This window comes from Aedes albopictus, chromosome 3 (genome assembly GCF_035046485.1).
Source record: "Aedes albopictus strain Foshan chromosome 3, AalbF5, whole genome shotgun sequence".
Taxonomy (NCBI): Eukaryota; Metazoa; Arthropoda; class Insecta; order Diptera; family Culicidae; genus Aedes; species Aedes albopictus.
Genome location: NC_085138.1, coordinates 308,887,878 through 308,906,405, shown reverse-complemented (window position 1 = coordinate 308,906,405; position 18,528 = coordinate 308,887,878). Strand labels below are relative to the sequence as shown.

Below are 18,528 nucleotides of genomic sequence, written 5' to 3'. Positions count from 1 at the left end.
TCTGCAAACGATAGAAGTTCAGTTGTCAATGAATGTAATTCATATTGTAAGCATATTTCATTTGTATTTTTTATATTTATTTGATTTTTTTCAAGAGCTATTGGACAATTTTCACGAGAAACTCCCAGAGGATTCCTTAAGAAAAAACTTCTCGTAGGTTCCCATTAAAATTCCAAAAGAACTCATTAGAAAAATTCCAAGAAGATTCCTAAAAGGAACATCTGAAGAATTCCAATAAGGAACTTCATAAACTATAGCAAGGATTCCCAAAAAAAAACCTCTGGAAGATTTCCAGAAGGAACTCCACCAGAGCTATAAGAAAGAAGGAGTGTGGTAGTTTTGTAAATAACTGAGTAGGCCTTGCTTATCTAGAGGGCATTATTATCAGAACTGTCAACTGAACAGGTACCACATTGGCGACGAGAAGAACCCATTGCGAAGAATTTCAGAAGCGGAATAAATTCCTGGTGGCAGCAACGAATGAAGAATAATTATTATTCGAAAGATGGTCGGTGTGAGCCAAATTGAAACATGGAGTCCTCCACACATCAGAACTGAAGGCAAGCAGTTGGTGCAAGGTTTGCTGGTGCAGTCTACAGAATTCAAGATAAATTGAGCCAACAGTTGAAGGTAAATATGAACAGTCTGACTTTCCGACAGATAGCCAAAGCGGCGGATGGAATTCCGGCCGGGGCTGGCAATAATGTCTCGCCTCAGAGAAAGGAGACGCCAAAGCGGCGGATGGAATTTCGGCCGGGGCTGGCAATAAGATCTTCTCTCAGAGGATGGCAATATCGAAGCAGCGGATCAAAATATGATGGCAAGGTAATAATGATTTGCTTAACTTTCGGATAATTATTGGAAATTTAATACGAATTAGGTCTGATTAGTGTTCAGAAAGAATCGATCTATGGACTTCTTGACTGATCCCTGGTAGAAATTTTCTAAGTTGAAAGAAAGCCTTTGGAATGATCATATCTTCAAGAAGGAGGTGTTTCAAGTTAAAATTCTTTCAGAATTAGTGAAGGGTAGTTTACGGGTATGAACTTTACGGTGGTCACACATTAAAAAAAAATCTAGAAATGTGTCTGGATAAATTTTACAGTAAACGTTGAAAGGAGCTCAAAATGCATTTAATGTCAACTGAAAGGTAATTACTTCTTACACAAAAGGAGATGTGGTAGTTTTGTAAATAACTGAGTAGGCCTTGCTTATCTAGAGGGCATTATTATCAGAACTGTCAACTGAACAAGTCCCATATAACCGACGCGGTAAACGCACGGGTATTCAGCATGACCATGCTGAGGGTGACGGGTTCGATTCCCGGTCGGTCCAGGATCTTTTCGTAAAGGAAATTTCCTTGACTTCCTTGGGCATAGAGTATCTTCGTGCCTGCCACACGATATACGCATGCAAAATGGTCATTGGCAGAGGAAGCTCTCAGTTAATAACTGTGGAAGTGCTCATAGAACACTAAGCTGAGAAGCAGGCTTTGTCCCAATGAGGACGTTACGCCAAGAAGAGAAGAGAGAGAGAGAACTGAACAAGTACCACAAGGAGCAATCGAAATATCAAGTTATGGATGAATCTTCAGCAAGAATCCCACACAGAACTTCTACTGGAATTTCAGAAGGAGCTCCTGAAGAAACTACTGGATGAATCCCAGTAAAATTCCTGAAGGAATGCCAGAAAGATTCGTTTGAAGAATCCCAGATAGAAGTCCTGAAAGATTTCCAGAAAAAAAGATGGAATCCCTGATAAAAAAGATCATAGAGATATAACAGAATGTATTGTTACAACACGCTGAAATGAATGGTAGTTACCATTAATTCAATTGTTCAGAACGATAGAGTAACAACAGACCCTATGTCACTTTTACAATAGAAAATAGGGGTGGTATCTTTACCATAAAAAATCCAAATTTTCTGGAGCAAATTGAAGTCAACTACCATTCAATTTACGGTGTTTTTATTATTGAAATCTCTAGTGCCATTGATTTTATTGTGCACGTACTGTAGTTGCATTTAGCATTTTCAGCAGGAAAATACCTAAACAATATATATAATTTGTTTTTGAACAGTCAAATTAATCATTATTCAATATCAATAGTAGTTTATGGTGATTTAATTGATTTTTTTTTTCAGGGATCCCTGGAAGAAATTCTGGGGTATCTCCTGGTGGAATTTTGAAAGTGATGTATAGAAGTATTTCAGAGAAAAAAACGTTGAAGGGTTCTCGTAGGAACTTCTCGAAAAAAACCGGAGGAATTCCTGCGTAAATCTTAGTAGAAAGTCCAGGAGGAATTTCAAGACGATCTGTTCCTCCAGAAATTTCATCAGATGAATTCCTTCAAGAAGCCCTTTCTTGGAGGATATCTGGGACTTCTCTGAGAATTCTTTCTCAGAGAATTCTCTGAGAATTTTTTGGAGATTAATTTAGGAATTCGATCTAAGGTTTCTCCAGGTCTTTTTACAAGCAACACTTTACGGATTTCTAAAAAAAAAATTTGGATGATTTACATAAGGAACTTTAAAACTAATTTAAGCTGGATTCACATAAAAAATCTCCTAACAAAAACTGCTAGAAGATTCCTAAAAAGAACTTCTGAAGGATTTCTACAAGGAACTCCCAGAGAAGAGAATTTTGTAGGATTCCCAGAAAGAGCTCATGGATGATTTCCAGAAGAGACTTCATGAGCGGTCCTAGAAAGAATTTCTGGAGAATTTCCCGGCAGAACTCCAGGAGAATAAACTCCTCACATAAAGAACTCCTGAATGATTACCAGAACTCCTGGATGGAGGACTTCCAGAACAAATTTCTGGAGGGTTTCCATTAGGAACTTTCACAGGATTTTAAAAGTTAAACACTGTAGGATTTCTCAAAAAAACTCATAGAACATTTGCAAAAGGAATTCAACGAATGCTCCTAGAAAAAACTTCTGGCGAATTTTCCGAGAGAACTCACGGAGAATAATTCTCATTAAGAAATCCAGCAGGATTCCCAGGAGCAACTCCTAGATAGAGGCTTCCCAAAGTGAACTTCAAGAGGATTCACTGAAAGATTTTTTCGTTAAATCCCTGAAGGAAATTTTGGATTAATAATGGATTCTAGAAGGAATCCAGTAGAAGTTGTTGGTAAAAATCAAGAACAAAGTAGCGGATAAATGAACCTTTCAGGACGCGCGCAATTAAGCAATTGAAACCGCACCGCGCTCGGGTTGTATACGACGAGCGAGGTTTTTAGGTAGTGTTGTACTTTTTACAACAGCGCGCGGCCTGAAGGGTTAAAAAAATCTTCAGCTGGAATCTCAGAATGAACTCTTGCAGGAATTCTAGAAAGACTTCCTGGAGAATCCCAGAAGAAATTCCTGAAAAAATGCTATAAGTAACATTTTTGAGAATCCCAGAAAGATTTCCTGATAGGATTCCAGCAAAAAAGGAAGAAATTCCATGCAGAACTTCTGAAGTAATCTCAAAACAAACTTCTGGGAGGAATCCCATATGAAATTTAAGGAGGGATTTCAGAAAAAGGGAAGATTCCCGTTGAAACTTCAGAAGAAATTCCTGTTTAAACTCATGAAGGTATTAGCAGGAAGAACTCATGGGTAAATCCCAGTAGGAACTCCTGGAGGTATATCAAGATGATCTATTAGATAAAACCCAGAATGCTGTTCTATGGGAGTCCTACATCCTGGTAAAACTTTTGAAAGAATCCCCGTAGAAGCTCCAGAGCAATGGCCAGCCAAGGGCTGAAAGTCTCTATAATAAAGACAAATCAATCAATCAATCAATCAATCAATCAATCTAGAGCAATTTAAGGAGGAACAATCTCAGTTGGAACTCCTGAAGAAATCCCAAATCACTGAAGGAATTCGAGGGGTCAGAAATTCTTTCAGATATCCAAACAAAAACTTCTCATCGAATTTCAAGTGTAGCCAAGCGGAATTAAACGAGATTACCTAGAAACCTCTTGGAAAAATAATACAATGAATATATTGTAGAAACCAGAAAGTAATTAGAAAGTAAAAAGTCACATGAGAACTACTAGGGGAATCCATGATGGAATTTCTGGAAATCAACTTCTTCTGGTGGATTTTTCGGAAGAACTCCCTGCGAGATTTCAACAGAAAATTTCGGCAAAAACCCGAAGAATTTTTGCAAGGAATCCCGACTAGAGGACTAGAACAAAAAAAATAACATAATTATGACAAACAGTGATGTTTTTAACTCATTGTGATATAATGATGTTAAACATATCTAGTATTTATAATCTTTATAACTCAATTATATCACATTCAATTACACATGTTGTTTAATAACAAAATAATTCAGTTTTAATACAATTGTATCATAATTGAATTTCGATTTCATGATAACATAAAGGTTACTATATATTCTGATTAGACCGGTGTTTTTTTGTGTTATAATTTTAACATAATCCTGCATACAGTTACTGACGTATACAGTTGTAGAAAAATATCATGAAATCATAACACAATATGTTATATGTATATAAACTTGATATACTTTTCTAGCCGGGATACCACAAAATTTTCCAAAAAAAAAATTAAAAAATACCTTTGTAAATTCCAGAAGAAATGGGTTAAAGAATTACAGAGAATACGAAAATCCCAGGTCATTCAAACAGTTGTCCAGCTGTCAAAAGAAGAATTTAAAAAAACTCCCTAGAAGTTGGTTTCTGGTATCAAAATAAAGTTCTAAAAATCTGAGAAAAAGTCACTATGACTCAGAAAAAAGGGGCTTTTTCGTATTAAATTTTAAAACCAATAAGTTTTCAAAATCAATTCTTGAAGGAATTTTGGAATAAACTCAGAAGAATTCTCAGAGGAACGACCTGAGACATTTTCTGAAGAAACTACTAGAATATGTAAATGGGTCCCAGAAGGATCATTTGGAGGAACCTAGGAATGGTTTTCTTGGGGAATCCCAAAAAAGCAATTCAAAGTATTGCCAAAGATAAAGGAATCCCAAAACAAACTGTGTGGCTTCGCGGTCGAACGACTAGTATCACCAAGCATTTAGTCGCATTGTGCTGAGGAGCGCGGGTTCGATTTCCATCGCACCTGTCAGGGCGGGCCTTAAAACAAAATAATAAATACCCATAAACATACTTCTAAACAAATTCTAAGCGATAAGCAAAAGGAAACCTGGAAATATTATTGGAGGGTTTCCAGAAGAAAAGAATCCTTTGAATAACCTCAAAAGAACTTTTGAAAGTAAAGATAACGTAAGAAGATAACGTAGAAGATAACGTCCCTAAAGATAACGTAGAAGACTCCCATGGGATTTACTAAAGGTTTCTCAAAAGAATCTCTTGCAGGAATCCCAGTAGGAATCACCGAAAAAACTCCTGGAAGAATTCCCTGGGAACTTTGAGAAAATTCCCTGAAAGAGTACAAGGCGATGGTGAAGAAAAAGACGAGGGAATCTAACCCAGCCATCCTCAGCATGATCTTGGCGAATTCCTACGCACTTAATGCTCGGACTATATGGGCCCCATTATAGCAATGATAGTTCACAATCTACCCCTATACAATATTCAATCGCTCTGTCTAACCTGCATTGAAACGCGTGATTGAACAACTGCGCGATTGTAACGAGCTGCCGAGCAGACAAAGAAAACTATCGAATTATCAGGAATCAGTGCAGGAACCGGCGGCTGAACAACGCCGAAGATCAAGTACTGTGATGTGATGAACTAATGCACATCACCATCGTCATCATCATCATGATCATGATCACATCCAGAAAAGAAAAAGATGATAAATTATACAAATAGGGTCTTGTACCATTTGGGCAGGTGTAAATATTTTGGGCACTTGCTGATATAACTAAGTCAATTTCAGACCGACTGTTTTGAGTTTTTGTATAGAGTTAGACACGTGCAGTATCTAACTCTATACAAAAATTCAAATCAATCGGTTTGAAATAGACTTAGTTATAGCGGCAAGTGTCCAAAATAGGTACACCTGCCCAAATGGTACATGACCCTACTCGCTCTCGCCGCAATTCACTCGCAATTCACTTTACACTTGAAAGCGCAGAACGTATTGTATGTGATGCCTCTTTCCATTTCATATGGGCGGCCCGGCCATTCGTTGATGGAACCGGGTTGTCCGGTCACAGGAGAATATTCGTCACACTACTCTGCGACTTGGAAGGGCAGAAAAGCGAAAACATAGAGAACACGATCGCTTGTTTGTTGCTAGGAGGATACGCTGTACAATGTGTAGGGTAGGGCGGGGCAAGATGAGCACCCTAAGGACCACGTTGAGTTTATTGTGAGTGAACACAATTTTTAAAGATACCTCTCAGTAGTTCTTTTCTATATCATGTTTTCTACCACCCATAAACATGGCAGGGTTCAAAATTCACAATAAGGATGATTTGTTTGACTAAGCAAAAAAGATGTTTTATGGTCAGTTCGAACATGCTGCGGGGCAAGACGAGCACCCATACGGGGCAAGAAGAGCACTTCATTAAAAACTTAATATTTGACCTATAAATTGGCCATACAATGATTGATGTAGCAAGTCTTGTTTATAGTTATGATATCACTTTCCAAAATTATAAGTTTCTTTTTAAAAAGATTATTTAAAAAAATGCTGTTTTATAACACTTTATAAGGAAATGGCCCAAAAATCAATAAACGATTATTAAGTGGCTTATTTTCAGAAATTTACGCAACCAAATAGTAACAGAGGATACGGAAATCCATGTTTGACACTATTGAGTGGATTACAATAATTTCAAAATATTTTCTATACTCCCATCAGGGGTGCTCATCTAGCCCCAATATACAGAAATAACTAAAATTGAATAAATTTTAATGATTGTTGTTAGAAAATATTTTCTAATATAACTGAAAATGCTTTGTAGTATGCTAGTAATGTTGGCTGATAACCAGAATTATGGTAAAAATTTGATTCTATCGTAAAAACCTTATTTTATTTTGATGATTTCTTATAAGAAAATGCTAAAAATCCATGCTATTGACTAATTTGACGATATTTTTCAATTCGTTCATTATGAAGTATCTTTTTTTAGGTTTACAAACAGGATGAACTTTATTCTAACGGATAATGCTGTTGTTTGGATAAAATTCATCATAAAAGTAGTAAAAGCGACGCCGTTTCACCGTTCACAATTTGGCTTTTATGAACCGATTTCCGCCATGGTGAGAGCCTTCAACGACGTGGCTAACTTATTCGAATTTGGAGTTTCTTCAGCAGAGTTTCGGAGCAGAATTATTGCTTCAGCACGTCCGGCAGTCGCTAGTTAGATTAGCACACATTCATTAAGACGTAAGTCAGATGAATTAAAATAAAATAATAATAAAATAATAAAACGGAGGGGTGCTCATCTTGCCCCGGGTGGCCATCTTGCCCCGTCCTACCCTAGTAGGTATCAATCTCTTCTACTGAATTTGGTGGTATCTGCTTTTATCCGGAATTTCATCACGTCGAGAATGCTTCGTCATCGAAATCCGATCGGAAAGGATGATGTTTTAATATTCAGATAAACTATTTAAGATCAGTTATTCATAAGGATGGTCCCATACCAATCTAGAGGGTACGGGAGAATCTTTGATTTGGTGTGTAGGTTTGAGGTGTATAGGAAAATAGTAGTATCCAAAATTGGTAAAAAAAAATGTTACGTGATTTGTGGATACTCCCATAATAATTCAGCATCCAATTTGATTGACTACTAACAGTTAAGCAAATACGAATCTCCTCACTTGACTAGTTAAAAAAGTTAATTAAGAAAGGACAAGATCATGTTTAGGGTAGAAATTTTCTTCGTCATATGCGCTAATTCCCGTCATATCAGATGAAAAATAGTTGCATAAATAACAAGTTGCAAAATAAAGATTTCTTCAGCACAAGGATAAATACGACAAGTGCTGAGAAAATTGAGTTTTGTAACGAGTTGCATAGGGTAGCGAACCACTTGGGTAGCGGCTGATATTTTGAGCACTCTTCGCTATAACTCAGTCAATTTTAAACCAATTGACTTGACATTTTGTACACCGCTAGAAACTATACGTATCTTATCGCGTTCCAAAAATTGTGTCAATTGGTTTGGTTATAGCAGAAAAGTGCCCAAAATAGGACCCCTGCCGAGATGGTTCCACTTCCCTTTGTTCAATTTTGAATAATATTCATATTGAAATTTCGCCAACACTAGTGATCTTTTTTTTTCGCGCATTCCTAACGAGAACTTAGGCGCAGTCCTACGTTGACCCATGGATAACTTCTACCGAAGTATTAATTTGAAGTCAAGTAAATTCGAGAAGGGTTATTGTTTTTTATTTTATTTTATGATGGTTCTCCAAATATCTTGAAAGCAACTTGTTGTATGGGCAGTATGGTTTTTTTTTAAAAGACGTTATTTCAGGACCATTTCTAGATTTCTAGAGTGATCTATAGATTTTAGAAGAAACTAACAAAAGAAGATCAAATTTTGCCATTCAAATTGAATAGCTGGATGACAAAATTTGTTATTGATTTGTTGGGAATAAGAGCTAAAAAAACCATAAACAATAATTGAATTTGTACCGAAAAATAACTCAATAATAACTAATTTTATCATTATAAGAACAAACCAAGGACAAAATATTTTGAAATGTTGTATAACTGAATCAGTTATTATTGAGATATTGAGTACAGAGTCAGTACAAAATAAGTTATTTCAAAAAAGATCACCATAATTGTAGATTTTGTTCTTATGATTGGGAAAAAACTATATTTTAAGTTTAGAAATGTTTTGTCCTTGGTTTGATCTTACAATAACAAGATTAGTTATTATGGAGTCATTTTACGGTACAAATTCAGTTATTATTTTTGTACCATTAGCTCTTATTCCCAACAAACCAATAACTCATTAATGACATAAGAATGGTAAAATGAGATATGGTGGCAAAATTTGTTATTATTTTGTCCTTGGTTTGTTATTTGCCTCTACCCGGGTAATGTTCAAACCTTGGGCACACAACTGACAAGATTTTTGGCAAATGGTATCGAGATTTTCTGGCAAACTCATTAAGGTGCCATAACACTGTTTTTCATAATGCCAAATATTTGTCAATGTAATCCGAAATTCATCCAAGGTTGCCATTACGTGTTGTGTTGGTCATTTGTTGGGCTTGTTAGGGCACATATTTGTCATGTGTAGTATGTAGTACCATTAGAATAAAATTAGGATAAAGATTGTTTTTTTTTTATCTGTATTAACGAGATTTTTAGCCCTAGGATAGTTCATCTCGGGACCCACGCTTTACTTCCCTTCCGAAGGAAGAACTTACATTTTGCGAGTTTGCCGGGAGTGGGATTCGATCCCAGGTCCTCGGCGTGATAGTCAAGTGTTCTAACCATCACACCAGGTCCGCTCCACGATAAAGATTGTTTGCAAAACCATTACTACTTGTCAAGGCTTTGTAGTGCACGATCTGAAAACCCCTGCACTAGGAATCCATTTAAAGTTCCTCCACGCATTCTTCTAGGTACCCTTGGATGAAATTTGACTTCCAGAAGATCATTTAGCAGTTCCGCCAACATGTTTTCTAGAAGTTTCTCTTTCAGTGGATCGGCTCCTGAGGCTCAAGTTTCTCTATGAGTTTCTCCAGAAATCACTCCAAAATTTCCTTCAAGAGTATATATTTGTAAGAGCCATGGATTATTTTCCTTCGGAGTCCCACCAGCAGCTAGCTTATCCAGAAATTCATCCAGCAGTTCGTCCAGGTACTCCGCCAGGAATTCTTCCAAGAGTTCATTTAGAAGTTCTTCAAGGAATTCCTCCGGAAGCCCAGCTTTCGCAAACTTTTGAAAAAGCAGTTGAGTGAATTCTCAAACAGTAATCCTTGGAGGAACTGCATGAACCGCTAGTGAGGAAGGACGAAAAACACATGGAGAAGCTCCTGCAGAAACTTCTAATTTCCACAGGATTAGCGGTAGAATTTTAGTATATAAGCGGGGTGAATGCGGACTTTTTCAGTGGATAACTAACACTGAAGAAGATTACAAGTGGTACATAGTAGAAATACGCGTATCTGTCAAAGGATAAGCAAAATAGGGCGGAATTAAAAGGTACGAAACTATAGGAGTTGCCTTAAGATTCCTTCTGAATTTTGTCCGATTATTTCTTTAGGGATACTGCACAAGGAATTATTCCGAGAAAACTACTCCACGAAATATTCTACCACAAAATAATGTTGGAACTATTTATTTTGATTTCTGAAGGATTTCATACCAAACAAAGTTTTATCCAGGAACTCGTTCAGAATGTATTTCTATAGAAATTTCTGCAGTATTTCTTTAAGGATCCTGCGATTTTTGTAGGAGGAATGGATTCAGTAGAAATTATTTCAAAGACTCTTCCAGAAATTTGTTTATAAAAATCTTCAGAAATCCCGCAAAGGATTCTTTTGACGTGGGATTTCTCCAGGAATTCCTCCACAAATTGCTCAATAAGATTTTTCCACGGGTTTCTCTAGGAGATTCTCTAGATATTTCTCCAGTGCTTCCATTAAAAAATCATAAAGAGAATCCTTCAGAAATTGGTTCAGTAATTCTTTCAGGAAGTTATACAGATATGTACCTCAATGTATTCAATCAGTAATTTCTCCTGAAATTCCTCCAGGACACCTCCAGATTTTTTCACCGATTCTGTAGTAGGCAGGCCTTAGCGTATAACTTAAATATACGTAGGCATTGATTAATACTAATGACAGAACTGCCGACCATTCTGAAGTAAACCACGGACAAGAGAATATCGTTGTTTGATTACTTCCTACAACATCAGAAGTGGGATCGCCAACGGTCTTCAGAATCAATTCTTTCCTGGAAAATGCAGTAAAGTGAAATCGAAAAAGCAGAATCAAAACTAAGAGTAGGAAATCTTGCCCGATACGGAGGAACTGCAATAATTTTCGCGAAGTCTGAAGTACGGAAAGTTGTAAAGCCGATTCAAATCTGCGAATCCCATTCTAGGGGATGGAATTTTCGCTAATGCAGATGCTTTTGAGATCAATACACTGAAGAGAAATGCAAGAGATCGATAGACAATTTACCCATAAAAATATTTTCGAGCTTTTGAAAAAAATAACAAGCTGTTGCTAAATTAGTTGAGGTTGGAAGTTTCTTGGAACCGTTGCCCCGGAGAAAGTTTTCAAGCAAACTCCGATGATGCCGTCATCTTCTGGACACGCTGAAGAGGACGTCAACCATTTCTTGAAAGTTCATCGAACTAAAAAAAACTCAAAATTGATAACTGATGAGGGCATCGAGATTGTCAGGATGGCCGAACTGAAGTAGGCAGGCAGGCCTTAGTGTTAATGTTAAATCTAGGTAGACATTGATTAACACTAATGACAGAACTGCCGACCATTCTGAAATAAACCTTGTGGAATAGAAGATCATTGTTTGATTACTTCTGATTACTAGCTCTTTGAAAGTGAATATTTCTATGGTATTTCTCCAGAGAATCTATCAAACAATTCAATTGCTTCACAAATTCCTCCAGAGGTGTCATCATGGATTCCCCCTGAGATTCTTTCATCAAATTCTCCGTAATTTGTTTAAGATGTTCGCGATAGACTCCAACAGAAATTACTCCGGGGGTAAAATTCAGCATTCAGAATTTTCTCCAAGAATACGTTCAAGAATCCCATCAGAGACGATTCTCTCTGGTATTTCTTTTAAAATTTCTCTAGGAATTATTCCCTGGAATTTCTTCTCTAGAAAAGCTTATTAGAAGTTCCTTAGGGGGTTTCTCCAGAAGTCCCTGCAGGAATTGTTGAACCTCCTGTGATTTATTCCAACTGAAATTCCTCCAGGTTTGCTCAAGATTTCCTTGAGACATTTTTTCCAGCAATTATTCCTGGGCATTCCCCAGGAATCTATCCAAAAATGTCCCAAGAAATTGTTATTTGAATTCCTGTAGATTCTATGTAGAGGTATCCCCAGGTGTTCTTGCAAGGATTTCTACAGAAAATCCTTCAAGGATTCCTGCAGAAATTCCTTCAGGGATTCCTCTAGGAATCTACGAATTCATGCAGGAATTTTTCATAAGGTTTCAACAGAAATTGCTCGAGAGATTCCTTCAGGATTCCTGCCAGATTCCGGTAGAAGTTTCGCTAGATTCTTTCAAGATTTCCTAACGAATCCTTGAGGGATTCCTACAGAAATTTCTTCAAAAACTCTCAACAATCTTCCTGAAATTTCCTTGAAAATTCCTACAGGAATTTCGTTACGAATTCCTCTTGAAATTAGGAGTTTTTGCAGGAATTATTACACAGGTTTCTGCAGAAATTTCTGTAGGAATTCTGCCAGAGACTCTTTCAAGAATTCTTACAGAGATTCTTTCGGAAGTTTATTCGCATTTTCTTGCAGTGATTCCTCTTAGAATTCCTTCAAAAATTTCTCCAGGAGTTTCTTCTGAGGTTTTTGCAGGAATTCTCCACGTAAACTCTTAGAAATTCCTTAAGAAATTCTCCCAAAAATGATTTCTTGGAATTCATTCAGGAATGCGTGGGGAAAATGGGGTTTGCTGCATAAATTTCTTCGGAGTATTCTTCCAGGAATTCCTCCAAGGAAACTCCTCCAAGAATTATTCCTTGTCATTTTTCCAAAAATTCCACGGGTTATTGTTCAACTAATTCTTCTATCATTTCCTCTAGAGCCCCAGAGAGAGCCTTAGGAGTTCTTTTAAGTATTAATCTAAAGATTTCTACTGAAAATCTCCCAGAAAAACTTTCTAAAACTTCTGCAAGGTTTTCTTCAGAAATTCCTCCAGAAATAATTTCAGCAATTGCTTCAGGGATTTTTGGTCATGAGTCCTTAAGAAATTCCCACAAAACACTTCTTTGAATTGCTCCAGAGGTATTGCCATGAGTTTTTGTAGATATCAGACTTCAGAAATTGCTCCAGGGATACCCTCAAAAAATATTCAGGATTTAGTTCTGAAGTTTCTGCAGGACTTCCTACAAAAAATACTCAGTGATTCCATCATAAATTCATCCTGAGATGTCTTCAAAATCTCCCCGAATTTTTGCTAGGAATACCTACAGAATCTGTTTCGAGGATTTATTCAGAAGTTGAATCTTAAGAATAATAAATTTCGAACTATCAAATTAATGTTGAAGTTATTTTGAATATTGGAGCAAAGCTATGAATTGGTTAATTGTTGTAATTTCATCCGGAATTGAATCCAATTGCCTTACAGAAAATATTCACAAATTCTATAAAGAAATAATCAGGGAAGTAATTCTATTTTCACTTTGTAGCTAGTCCGTCTCCAGTAACTTCTAAAATAATAGGACCCTCATAACGAATCCGGTTCCCATTCACATGTTACGCCAGAAACCGAAACACAAGCAAACAGACCGAGAAAGAGGATGGTGAAACAAGAAACAAGAAAATTACCCTCCACTGACTGTCGGTTACCTTTTTAGCTGGTGCTTCTTCTGCGTTTTCTGCTGCCGATGATGATTGCTGCAAGTCTCGAAAAAATGCACCACTAAATGCCAGAGGACGACTTTTCCCCCACTGAACTGCACTTCAGGCGGACAATAGCCTAGATTGCTTCCACACTCTTCCCAGCAAAACACCCGGATTTCCAAAAGTCACCAACCCTTGGTAACGCAAAGCCGACACAAGTCGCGGAAATCAATTTGTTCACTTTTTTTCTGGGTTCAGAGGAAACTCTTCCGTGAAACGTTCACCTCTCGGGCCAACACTGGAGAAACTGCGAATTTCACGAAAAATTCACCGGAACAACGACGGGACCGCGGATCGCGACGATACACCAATTCCAACACGGAAGGAGGAAAAAGTCGCTTCTTGTTCTCTCCACTGTATGTATATCTGGGGATGGCGACAACCGATGGCGATGATGATGATGGATTCCGTCGATCGCGCAAAAGAAAATGAACCAACGTACTTCACAGTTCCCGAACGAAAGCTCGTCTAGCTGCGGCGGCTGGCCTCTCGGTTTTGGTGTTGGGAAAACTGCTTGCTTGCTGCGGAGCGAGCGGACAGAGAAAGGGAAAACAAGCAAAAAGGAAAACAACAATAATTTTCCCGTGCGTCAAACACAAACGTTTGACGCTTTGTTTGTGCGAGCTGTCAAACGGTGCCCGGTGGAAAATTGCATTCGTCTGATGCAAATGATTCGGTGGCTTCGTACACGGAACCGCCAAACTACCCAAAATTGAGTTCTTTTGACGCAACCCCATAGTTCGGCCCAATAAGCCAAATTTGAGTAAATCGATTAAACTCACACTAGGTAAATTGCCTTCACCTCCAGCAAAAACATTTACTTAAGAGTAGGTAAATTCAACCCAAGACCCCCCCTCATTCAACCCAAATTTGAGTAAACCTGCATTTACCCAAAATTGGCTTATTGGGCTCAAGTACCCCCGTTGGGTAGATGCATCTCTGTTTGTTTTTGACAACATCGGTGAGGAAAAGAGGGAAAACAACCTAATTTTGGGTAACTAGTTTATTCGATATACTCAGCTTTGAGTAAAATCGACCCAAAAATTAGGTAGTTTGATTTCTCCGTGTAGAAATAAGTTCGAAAAATTTGCTTGTGAAATAGTTTGCTTGTTTGCACTGAAAGAACAACAGATTTTAATATTGCGATTTTTTTCTACTTTTAGACTTCAGTGCATTAAATTTCGTCGTTCTCCGATTTTGCTTTCGGTTTCGCTGTCGCTCTCTGTTGCTGCTTTCATAGCAATTCGCCCGATCTAATGACAGATTTCGCCGGCCGCCTCAATGTTTACCATTTTCTCTCATTGTTCTCGGTCTACCAGCATGTTTACACAACATCAGCTGTGCATCCCAAGTGCATCCGATGTTTACGTTCATCCTTATTGTTCGGCAACCACCAGCTGATCTTGTTTTCACAACAAACCACGCTGATTTCGCCTGAATCTTGGGTAGGAAGCGAAAAGCTGTCGGAGATGACAGATAAGTACGATTTTTGGGCGATTTCAATTTCGTCGCGAAAGTCTGATTATTCGTAAAAAATACAATAATCCATCAAGCATAATTTTTCAAATCGACGTATCTAATTTTTCACTGATCTGAGTAAATTCATAGTCAATGTTGACGATTATTTCACTAAAATAGTTTTTTTTTATAAAAAGACTTTTGGTGCCAGTTTGGCGTATCTGATACTTTGGATTTTGGCTAGATACGTAGTTTGGTTTTCTCATCTAGCAAAACGGTATTTCTATCAGTCAAGTTCTAAACATCAAAATAGTTACGTCGTTTCGAAAAATATGCTTACTTAAACAAATTAAGCAATAAAATCATCAAACATTGATGTGGATCCTTTAATTTGCTTTATGCAGCTGAAAACCCGGAATTGTTTGTATTTGGGAGTTACGTCGGATTGAAAAGTTATGCTTGAATCCTCAATTTTATAATAAAGCCCAGTTTCGAGTTTAAAAGGAATCGCTCAAGGAATTTCTTGATCTATTCCTGGCAGAAACTTTCTACAGTGACTGCCATTTGAATAGGGCACTGCATTGTTTTGATTTTGTATGGAATTTTGACGTTTCTTGGCCTTGTTATTTACAAAATTTCTGTAAGAGTGAAAGAGAAGGAGAGAATTTCGTGCAGTGCCCTATTGTCATTTCTTCCCAACTGCGTACTGCGATCGAAGAAAAACGGTTTCTTGGACGATTCAGGCAAGGAATTTCCCATGCATCAAGATAGGCCGAAAAATTCCTTCCGATCTGCAAAATTTGAAAGTCCAAGCCGCACTTCACTATAATTCCAAAATTATCACCATCTAACACCACTCTACTAACATCACCGTTTTATTCACGTATTTCACTTATTATGCCTGCAAATAAGTATGAAGTAGAAACAAATTAATTTTATTAATTCCATATCATTGTTGGAGCTTTTAAATTTAGTAGAATAGTTTTGTACTTACCGTAAATTCGAAGAAACTGCCTCTGACCAGTAGGTCGGCCATGATGGAAAACGTTTGACGGTTATTTTTCATGGATCATGTGTCACCAATTATGTAATACAAATGGGAAAAACAGTAGCGCAAATTCGTGTGCAAAAATACTTCAATTTCAATCATTTTACATGTGAGATTTTAATGTTTGATTGTTGGGCTCACTCAAAAATAGCGGTATTCGAATGCCAAGTGTAACATGTATTATATTGAAGTGAAACACATTTAATTCGGTGATGTAAGCTTTGCTGGGAAAACCATGTTATAAAACAGATCAATCTAACGTGTACGAAAAACATAAATCGTTAGAAAAACACATCAGACTAACGTTAACGCTTTTGACTCAGCTCACAAGTTAAAACACATGAATCGATCGTGTCAATTTTTTTCAGTGAACAGCGCTTAAGACACGAAAAGAAATTTAATTATTTTTTTTTTATTGGAAATGCCTTTTAATATGTAATACATATCTTCTAATAAAAATTATAACAAGTGATGATATTGTTCATATGTATAACGTTTCCTTATTGCATGTATTGCTCGGCCACGGATGTTGCAGCAAGCACCAGGATTATGTTGATTGCCGCAGGAAGTATACTCGTCGGCAATGGCGTTTTTCATTGCTTAACTGTCCTCGGAATTTCTAGTGCTCAAGTGCAAAAGGTGAATTAAAAAAAGTTCTAAAGGAAATGAATATAGTTAATGAACTAATATCAATCTATTTTATATTTCAGACGCATTTCAAAGCGTAGTGTTTGGTAAAAAGCTTGAATTTTGGAGCTTGCCCTCAAATGTTGGACGTAATTTTAATAAAAGTATACTTTTTATTAGGAAAACCACAGATAACAGATGTTTATGCTAGAACATTTTTTCAACAAAATCATGTGTAAATCAAATGTGTTGAAAACTGGCTGCTCCAAGGGCTGCTCACTACTGCCATCTATGCAACTGGTTGCGGTAGTATGAACCAGTTGATTCGGTTCATCTGCGCGCGCGAAGCAATCTGTCATACTTCAAAACAAAACAAAGCGTGTGTTTTTGGCTACTTTTTTATATTTGCTTCCTGTTTATAATAGTATCTATTGAGCCTCGTATTGAGCATTATTAATTGAAATATTAAATGATCGCCTGAATAGTACATTGAGAGATATATCATAACCAATATTGAAGCAATAATTACTCTTCCCGTTAGTAGTTGATAAAATTTTCCAGCACGGCATCGGCTGCTCGTCAAGGAACAGGTGGCCGGTGAACTTCAAGCGCAAACGGGTGAACTAAAAAGCTTCCAGGAGCTGAATTTCGTTCACCTTATTTTCGTTGATGAGCTTCGGAATATCGGAGTGAAGCTGCAATTGCAACAGATCTGTCTTTTTCGGAAAAACTGTACTCATCCCAACTTCAATGTGCTTGTTGCTTCCGGCGAGCTGCAGATTTTCACCCATATGGCCATGGCCGTCTTCTATTTGGCCAACCATCACTTTCTACCATTAGTTGCAAATGCGAACGGTCAGTGGGACAGCACCTGAGACCCGACAGATCGAACCTATTAACACAGGAGTGGGACCAACGGCTTTAGATATTTCCCATCTACAGGCATACTTTGCTCAGATGGCCGTTGACTTGGACTGGAGAGCAAGGTGAGAGGCAACCACTAAAAGTGCAATACAACCGATGCCATGTTTTCATGTTTTCCGAAGGGAATACAAAAACAAAAAAACATAACCAAAACAAATATTTGACGCTGGACTCAAGCGATTTGAAAACGATCGGTGCGCCATCTACAAATGGTTGCTAATTGGGTTATTTGGGTTATTATTGGTTGCTGGTTACACATATGCAGTATGCTAGCATAAACATCTGTTATCTGTGGGAAAACGAAATGGCAAAAATGTATAACATTTTCTTATACATTGATTAAGGAATTTTCTTTGCGTGTACTGATCGGAGTTGCAAACATGGCCAAATATTTGCTATATTGATTTACTTAAAAAGTGTTCAATTTGTTATATATGCAAATATTCGCCATGACAATAGGCAAATATTTGCACAACAATGTTATTGCAAATTTTTTATCAGTACACGCATGACAAATAAATTTGTCAAATTTCGCCAAATATTTTTGCACATTCAAAGCGTGTACTGAAGGCTTTAGCACAGACAAACAGACATAACACCTTGAACGATTTTCATAGAAATCCATCGCCCAGTTCACACTATACCATCACCTGGTGGGAAAGTTGCACGAATTACTGTGTTGTGCAATATCGTCAATAGGGTACTGCAAGCACCTGATCTAACCTCACTTTGTCTGACAGTTCAGCGAGCTTGTTTACAAGGTGTTAGAATTTTTAACGAGCGGCGAAAATTGAATTTACGTTTTCCGTCCCGAATCCATTATGATACGGAAATATCGATCATTTTCATCTCTACTAGTACAAAACCAATCGTCTAATAACCGTTTTACCAAAATTGTATCGAAAAACAGTTTTGCCGGATCTCCGCCAGAGACTAAGTCCATGTAAACAAGCTC

The 18,528-nt window shown here is 37.4% G+C and overlaps 1 protein-coding gene across 2 annotated transcripts in view; it reads right to left on the bottom strand.

Annotated features, from left to right (window-relative positions):
• Positions 1 to 14,105, bottom strand: part of LOC134284128 (uncharacterized) — a 237,322-nt gene extending 223,217 nt beyond the window's left edge. The window contains exon 1 of one of the 2 annotated variants that reach the window (XM_062842436.1): positions 13,463 to 14,105. The gene's annotated coding sequence lies outside the window, so the exon portion shown is untranslated. The remainder of the gene's footprint in view (positions 1 to 13,462) is intronic. The other variant, XM_062842437.1, reaches the window with a different exon arrangement.
• Between the last annotated feature and the right edge of the window lie 4,423 nt (positions 14,106 to 18,528).